Here is a 6,000-nt window from a genome sequence, read left to right on the forward strand (position 1 = left end):
TGACCGTCCTAGCCTAGTGCCAAGCTGACCTTGAGAGAGGGTCCTTACCACGCGATCGCGAGTATTGTGGGTGTTGTGCCTCGAGATCGAGGTAAAAGCAAGGTTGCCATGAACGTGATGACGAACCTTGCGTGATTAAATTACAAATGGCACTATTCTGGACGTATCGCACCATCCAAAGAGAGAAATAGAGCGCAGGTGTCAGGTACAGTGAGCATGCAAGATAAGCGTCAAACAATAGACCAATCTTACTCGGAGCGCTAATATTTACGGCTCCATGAGTAACCCCGCACTGGCCAAATCCTCGCTATGATCTAAAGGGAGGAAGAACACAGTGAGTGTCGATTCATGGCGAATCTCGGGTCGAGGGGCTCAGGTGGCCCCAAATGCAACAATATTACTTGTGGAGGGAGAGACGGGCGCCGTTCGTGCCTATGCCGTCCTGGCGGGTGCTCCGTAGTGTTACTGAGCAGGATCGCCGGCTCGGTAATGAGGAGTGTCCCGCTTCCGGGTAGGGCGTGGCTACCAATCATGTGTCACAGCTCGTGTTACCAATGGAAAGACGAGGGTGTGGGGGCTCGACTGGAAAGCTCGGACACGTATTCTGGTCTCGAGTAGAAAGAAAATAATCAGCTGTCGCGTTAGTTTTTAGTAGTGGCCATCCCTTGTAAACTCTGCAGGGCAAAGATAAACACAGAGGCTAGTTCCGCGAGCATAAATGCATTAGAATATTGAGACGAAACGTTGGGTTCGCCAGAGATTAGGTGAACTCTCAGTTAGATAACAAAAATGTGTACAATGAAGGGAGAGTTAAAGTTGCAGAGATCAGGACTGAGGGGGAAACAAAACGCAGGAGAGTTACTGAACTTGCATGCAGATATGATATCTGTCGTTAGGAGAGGTACAGATAGTTAGCCATCAGCGGGAAGTGACTGCAGAGTGGTATGGGAGGATATAATCCATTAATGCAGTACAGAGTTCCAAGGAATATTATCATTCAGGCCGGTCTTATGTGTAGAAAGTCTATATATCCAACGCTGTTCCTTTTCAAAAAGACGTTGGGAGAGGTTAGTTTCTCTCTCCACCTGTTCTATGATTGTCCATTTGATGTAATTTGGACTGTGTTTCATAGACAGAAAGTGTTCCGTTAACTTGGTCATCGTTTTCTGGCAGTGGATCGTACTTCTGTGCTCGCATATGCGTTGTTTTATTTTCCTGTCAGTCATGCCCACATACCGTAGGTTGCAGGGGCAAGTGATCAGATACACCACATTGGAGCTGTTACAGTTGGTATGTTATCTAATTGTCCATATCTTCCCTTCTTCCAAATTTAGTGTCTTGGTGTTTTCAGTTAAGGGACAGACACTGCAATTCCCACATTTGTAGTGCCCTGTGACTTTGGGGAGGCCCCACGCGTTGAGTACTGTGGGTTGTTCCTCATTACTCTTTCTAGGTCTGGTGTTGACTATGCTGTCACGTATGCTTCTTGCTTGTTTGTAGGAAAATAAAGGCTTATCCCATTTCAAATTCCCTGTGTTGATTATTTTTCAGTGTTTGTTGATGGATTTTGATACCAGAGTGGACTCTGTGCTATAAGTCGTCACACAGGTAAGGGGGGTAGCCTCTTGTTCTTTGACATTTTCTTCCAACAGGGCCTCACGTGGTTGGTTCCTCGCACGCTTTTGGCATTTCTTGAGGATCCTGTCCGGATAACCCCTTCCTTGAAGTTTGGTGGTTAGGTCACCTGCATGTTTGCGCTAGTCACTAATTTTACTGCAGTTCCTCCTGATTCTTAGATATTGTCCGTAGGGCAAGGTTTCCCTAAGGGGTCTCGGGTGAAAGCTCTCGAATTTCAGGAGATTGTTCTTTGCAGTGGGTTTGAAGTGAGTCTTCGTTTCTAGGTGTCCACCTTCTTTAGTGATTGTCAAATCGAGGAAAGTCATCGTTGTGGGGTCTTTAGTATGTGTGAATTTCAGATTGGTATCTAGGATATTAATCCAATCAAAAAAGGCCAGGAGCGTTTGTTCTGGACCTTGCCATATCGTCAGCACGCCTTCTATGTAACGCTTCCAGAGGAGGATGTGTGAGGAAAAAGGATTTTGGTCGCTCAAGATGATACTCTCCTCGAAGTCGTGTACATATAGACCTGTCACGCTGAGAGCGAAGGTACTCCCCATAGAAGTTCCACCTATTTGTAGGTATAGGGTCCCTTCAAACTCGAAATAGTTCTTTTTAAGTGCCAGTCTTGCACATTCTAGGATGAAGTTCCTCTGTGTTCTGTGTGCCCAATCCTCTTTTTCCAGAGCTCTTTGTAGTACTCTTAGAGTGTCGTCCTGAGGTATACTTGTGTAGAGGCTTTCAATGTCAAGACTGACTAGTATAGTGTCCTCGTCAATCATCAACTGATCTAACAGCTGTAGGACGTTCTTGGTGTCTTTCAGGTATGTGGAAGTTTTTTGAAGCAAGGGTCTGAGGAACACATCGCTGAATCTTGACAGTGGTTCAAGAACTGACCCAATTCCTGATACGATTGGTCTACCAGGTGGAGGGTGCTTGTTCTTATGCATTTTGGGAAGTATGTAGAAGTATGGGATCTTCCCCTCACTGTTGCATAGGAAATTGGCCTCTTGTTTAGAGATGAATCCTCTTTCCTCACCATGGTCAATCAAGGACTTTATTTCATTCTTCAGTTCGGAAGTTGGATCATAGGTCAATTGTCGGTAGTTATGTACGTCCCCTAGTAGACGAAGGCATTCTGCTCTATACATAGTTGTATCAAGTACCACCACCCCACCCCCTTTGTCTGCTGGTTTGATTGTGATGGTTTCACACTTCTTTAGATTATCCAACGCAATTCTTTCCAACCTAGTAAGGTTAGTAAATGGTTCCTTGGATTAAAAGGCTTCAATGTCATTGAACACAGCTTGTTCAAAGGTAGATAATTCCACCGGGGTTAAGTGTGGAGGTGGATTGAAGGTCGATTTTGTCCGGAGTCCAGTCTCATTAGGGTCTGGATTTTCATTGTTATCGCTGTTCTTTTCGAAGAAAGCTTTTAGTTTTAGTTTCCTAAAGAAACCAGCTAACTCGCAATGAAGCTGGAATTTATCTAGTCGTTGTGTTGGGACGAAGCCTAGTCCTTTATTTAGAACCTGTGCTTCAATTGGTGACAGCGGTCTAGTTGCAAGATTAGTCACTAGTTCTAGGTGCTGCTCGGTCCCGCTTGTTGATTCTTGCTCCGGGTGTGGTTCACAATTGGATCCTCCGTACCCCAAGGTACTTGGGCCCCCCCTCTGCTTTTTCCTCTGCCTCTTCCGCCCCTCCATGAAAAAGGCGGCCTATAGTTGTTAGGCGGAGGTGGTGGATATTGAAAGGGTGGTTGCCAGCCATACATCTGGAATTGTGGAGGGTGGTGGAATGGTGGTTGAAAGCCTTGCATCATCGGGTTGAGCTGTGGCCAATTGCCTTGTTGTGTTGTTCTCCCTCTTCCTCTTCCCCTCTGTTTGTAGCTGCCAGTGCTGGAGTTACTTGAATTGCTGCTCACTGAGCTGTTACTGGGGGAATCTCGAGTTTGGTCAGTTTTCGTAGGTGCTGTGTACTCTGGGTCTGAGTATGGGTATGTTTTTACGAAAGAGAACCTTTTTAAATCCTTCTGGAATTTTAGTACCTTTTGTTGGGTGAGATTCTCTTTGTACTCGTTGATCTCCTTGTTAAGTTCTTCCAGTTTTTTTTTGTAGCAGGTGATTGAGGCTTTTATGTGTCCTTCAGTGAGTTGGATCTCAACTAAGATTTTCTCAGATAGACGTACTTCTGTTTTTAAAATCAACATGATCCAATCATGTGTGCAGTGCCATGCGATTAGAGCCCAAACCTTTCTAAAGGTCGCATCTTCCAGAAAGATGCGTGGGGCATTTGTTACCAAGAGGCCCTTAGGAGCCATTTTATTAGTTACATATTCTTTTAGAATAGTTCCAAGCAGGATAGTTTTTATCCTGTTTCTCTTTAGTTCTGTAAGTTTTTCCCACTCGCTGGTCTGTGAAATGCTTTGCGAAATACTAGAGTCCGCAAAGTGTGAAAGATCTCCCATAATGGCATCAATCTCTTCGGTCGCTCATACTGTCAAAATGGTGGTGCGTATGGTCCAGAAAAAAGGGGGGGGGGCGATAAAAAGTGTAGGTAAAAACTCTTGCAGCTTTGCGCTGCCAAACTAGGTAAACAATAAAGAGAGAAAGGGTATTAGCCAATATAGGCAGGATCGGGACTCCCTGTCCCCTGGATATATAGATAAACAACAATAAGGGAGTAGAACCTTATGGGTAAATCCCAGCCTCAGTAGAGGGAAGGAAAACTAGTGTGTTAACCACAAACCACAGAAGAGAACGTCCTTTGTCCTTGAGAAGACCCCTCACTCACCAACCTAGTTGGTGACATGCTTCATCATCGGGGTCCCACCCGGATAGCCGAATGCCATCCAGGTGTGCTGCGACACCTGATTACAGTGGAGCTGGTTTTTTCTTTTTATATGTGCAAAGAGGAAAAAGTGTGTATTAAAAAGTATCCGATACTACCCACTCACGGAGTTTATTCTGGAGTGTTCTATTCTAAAATGCTGACTCGCCCACCTCTGTGTGAAAAGCACCTATATTCAGATGTATATGTTGGACATGTTTTTCAATTGTTTTTATATGGCACTTCTGACCTCTTATAGCAGGATGATGTTTTGTTATTGGCAGTTTATGACACAGTGCCCTATTATAATGCCACTAAGAAAATAAAACAAACTACTGAAATCATTCATGCCACGGAGAGTCCTGATTTCATATATATTATCTTTCCATGGCAAACCACTTTCGACTTATCACTGTCTCTGTCTAACGTGATGGGCGCTTAATATTGCAATGGGAATGATAAAGGGTCCCTGCTTTGTATTTGGGGATGGGGCGATATCTGATTGCAGCATCTTTCGTCTCTGCTGCTGCTTTCACACGTCTTTCTTGGGCTCATTAAGACTTGTGGAAACATTAAGTGCCACTGCTTCTTATTGTGCTTAAAATGGAAATCATTAGGTACAGTGGAAAAAGTGAAAGGAGGGACCTGAAAGGAAGAACATAAAAAACAAATTAAGATACATATAGCTTTGAATGTAAATGTGCTGTTAGTCGAAATTAATGCTTTACAGTGGCTGTATTGCAGGCCAGGCTGGCAGCCAGTAAACTCTGGCCAGTCAGCCCAGTCCACTGCAGGTGACAGTGACTGCTGCCCATTCAGCCTAATGGGTGTTTTACGCCTTCCATCAAAAATCTTACCCTGGGATTTGAACCCATACTGCAGAACTCGATAGACACCCCCACCATCACAACTATCCCCTTATACGAGACCTAGAAAGCGAATCTGAAAGACTTCAAGCAATTCCTCCCTACAGGATGGTGATCCTCATAGGGCGTGAACCCAAGGCAGCTCCTCACTGATGCCTCAGCCTGACACTCTGGATGATGGGCAAACGTCAGGACAATGCCTACCAACAGCACTCCTATACCTTCTGTCTTTATCAACTGCTATCTGATGAGCTCTTTGTCCTATTTGTTTCAGCAATCGAGTCCTTGTATTCTACACCCAAACGTCTTTTTATTGAAACTCTGTAAATCGCCTTATAACCCCTTGCGGCCATATCCACACTAAAAGTAGTGCCAACCGTTGTCAAAGGAAGAGCAACATAGATCCGCATATTAGGCAAATGTTTATGTGTGTTGAGTCACATTTAAAACAAACTCATGTATTAAAGTGTAATTGGCGTATTACATTGTTTTAAAGAAATTGCTGTGCAAATGGAATTGCAACATAAAAGACTGAATGTGATAACATTGTGATTGTTGATTGTATTTTTCAGGCGATAAACTGTCCCTCAGGCATTCCAAAAAGGGTACTTCTGAGACACAGAATAATAGACTAAATAGTCAATAGTATGAAATGAGAGATCTTTACTCCACAGATTTCCACTGTAGG

General features: G+C 44.2%; 1 long non-coding RNA gene across 1 annotated transcript in view; it reads left to right on the forward strand.

The window, feature by feature from the left end:
• The window catches only part of LOC147702480 (uncharacterized), a 98,498-nt gene that overhangs the window by 91,631 nt on the left and 867 nt on the right, over positions 1-6,000 (forward strand). The gene's annotated exons all lie outside the window — the stretch shown is intronic.

Source organism: Lissotriton vulgaris, chromosome 7, assembly GCF_964263255.1.
Source record: "Lissotriton vulgaris chromosome 7, aLisVul1.2, whole genome shotgun sequence".
Taxonomy (NCBI): Eukaryota; Metazoa; Chordata; class Amphibia; order Caudata; family Salamandridae; genus Lissotriton; species Lissotriton vulgaris.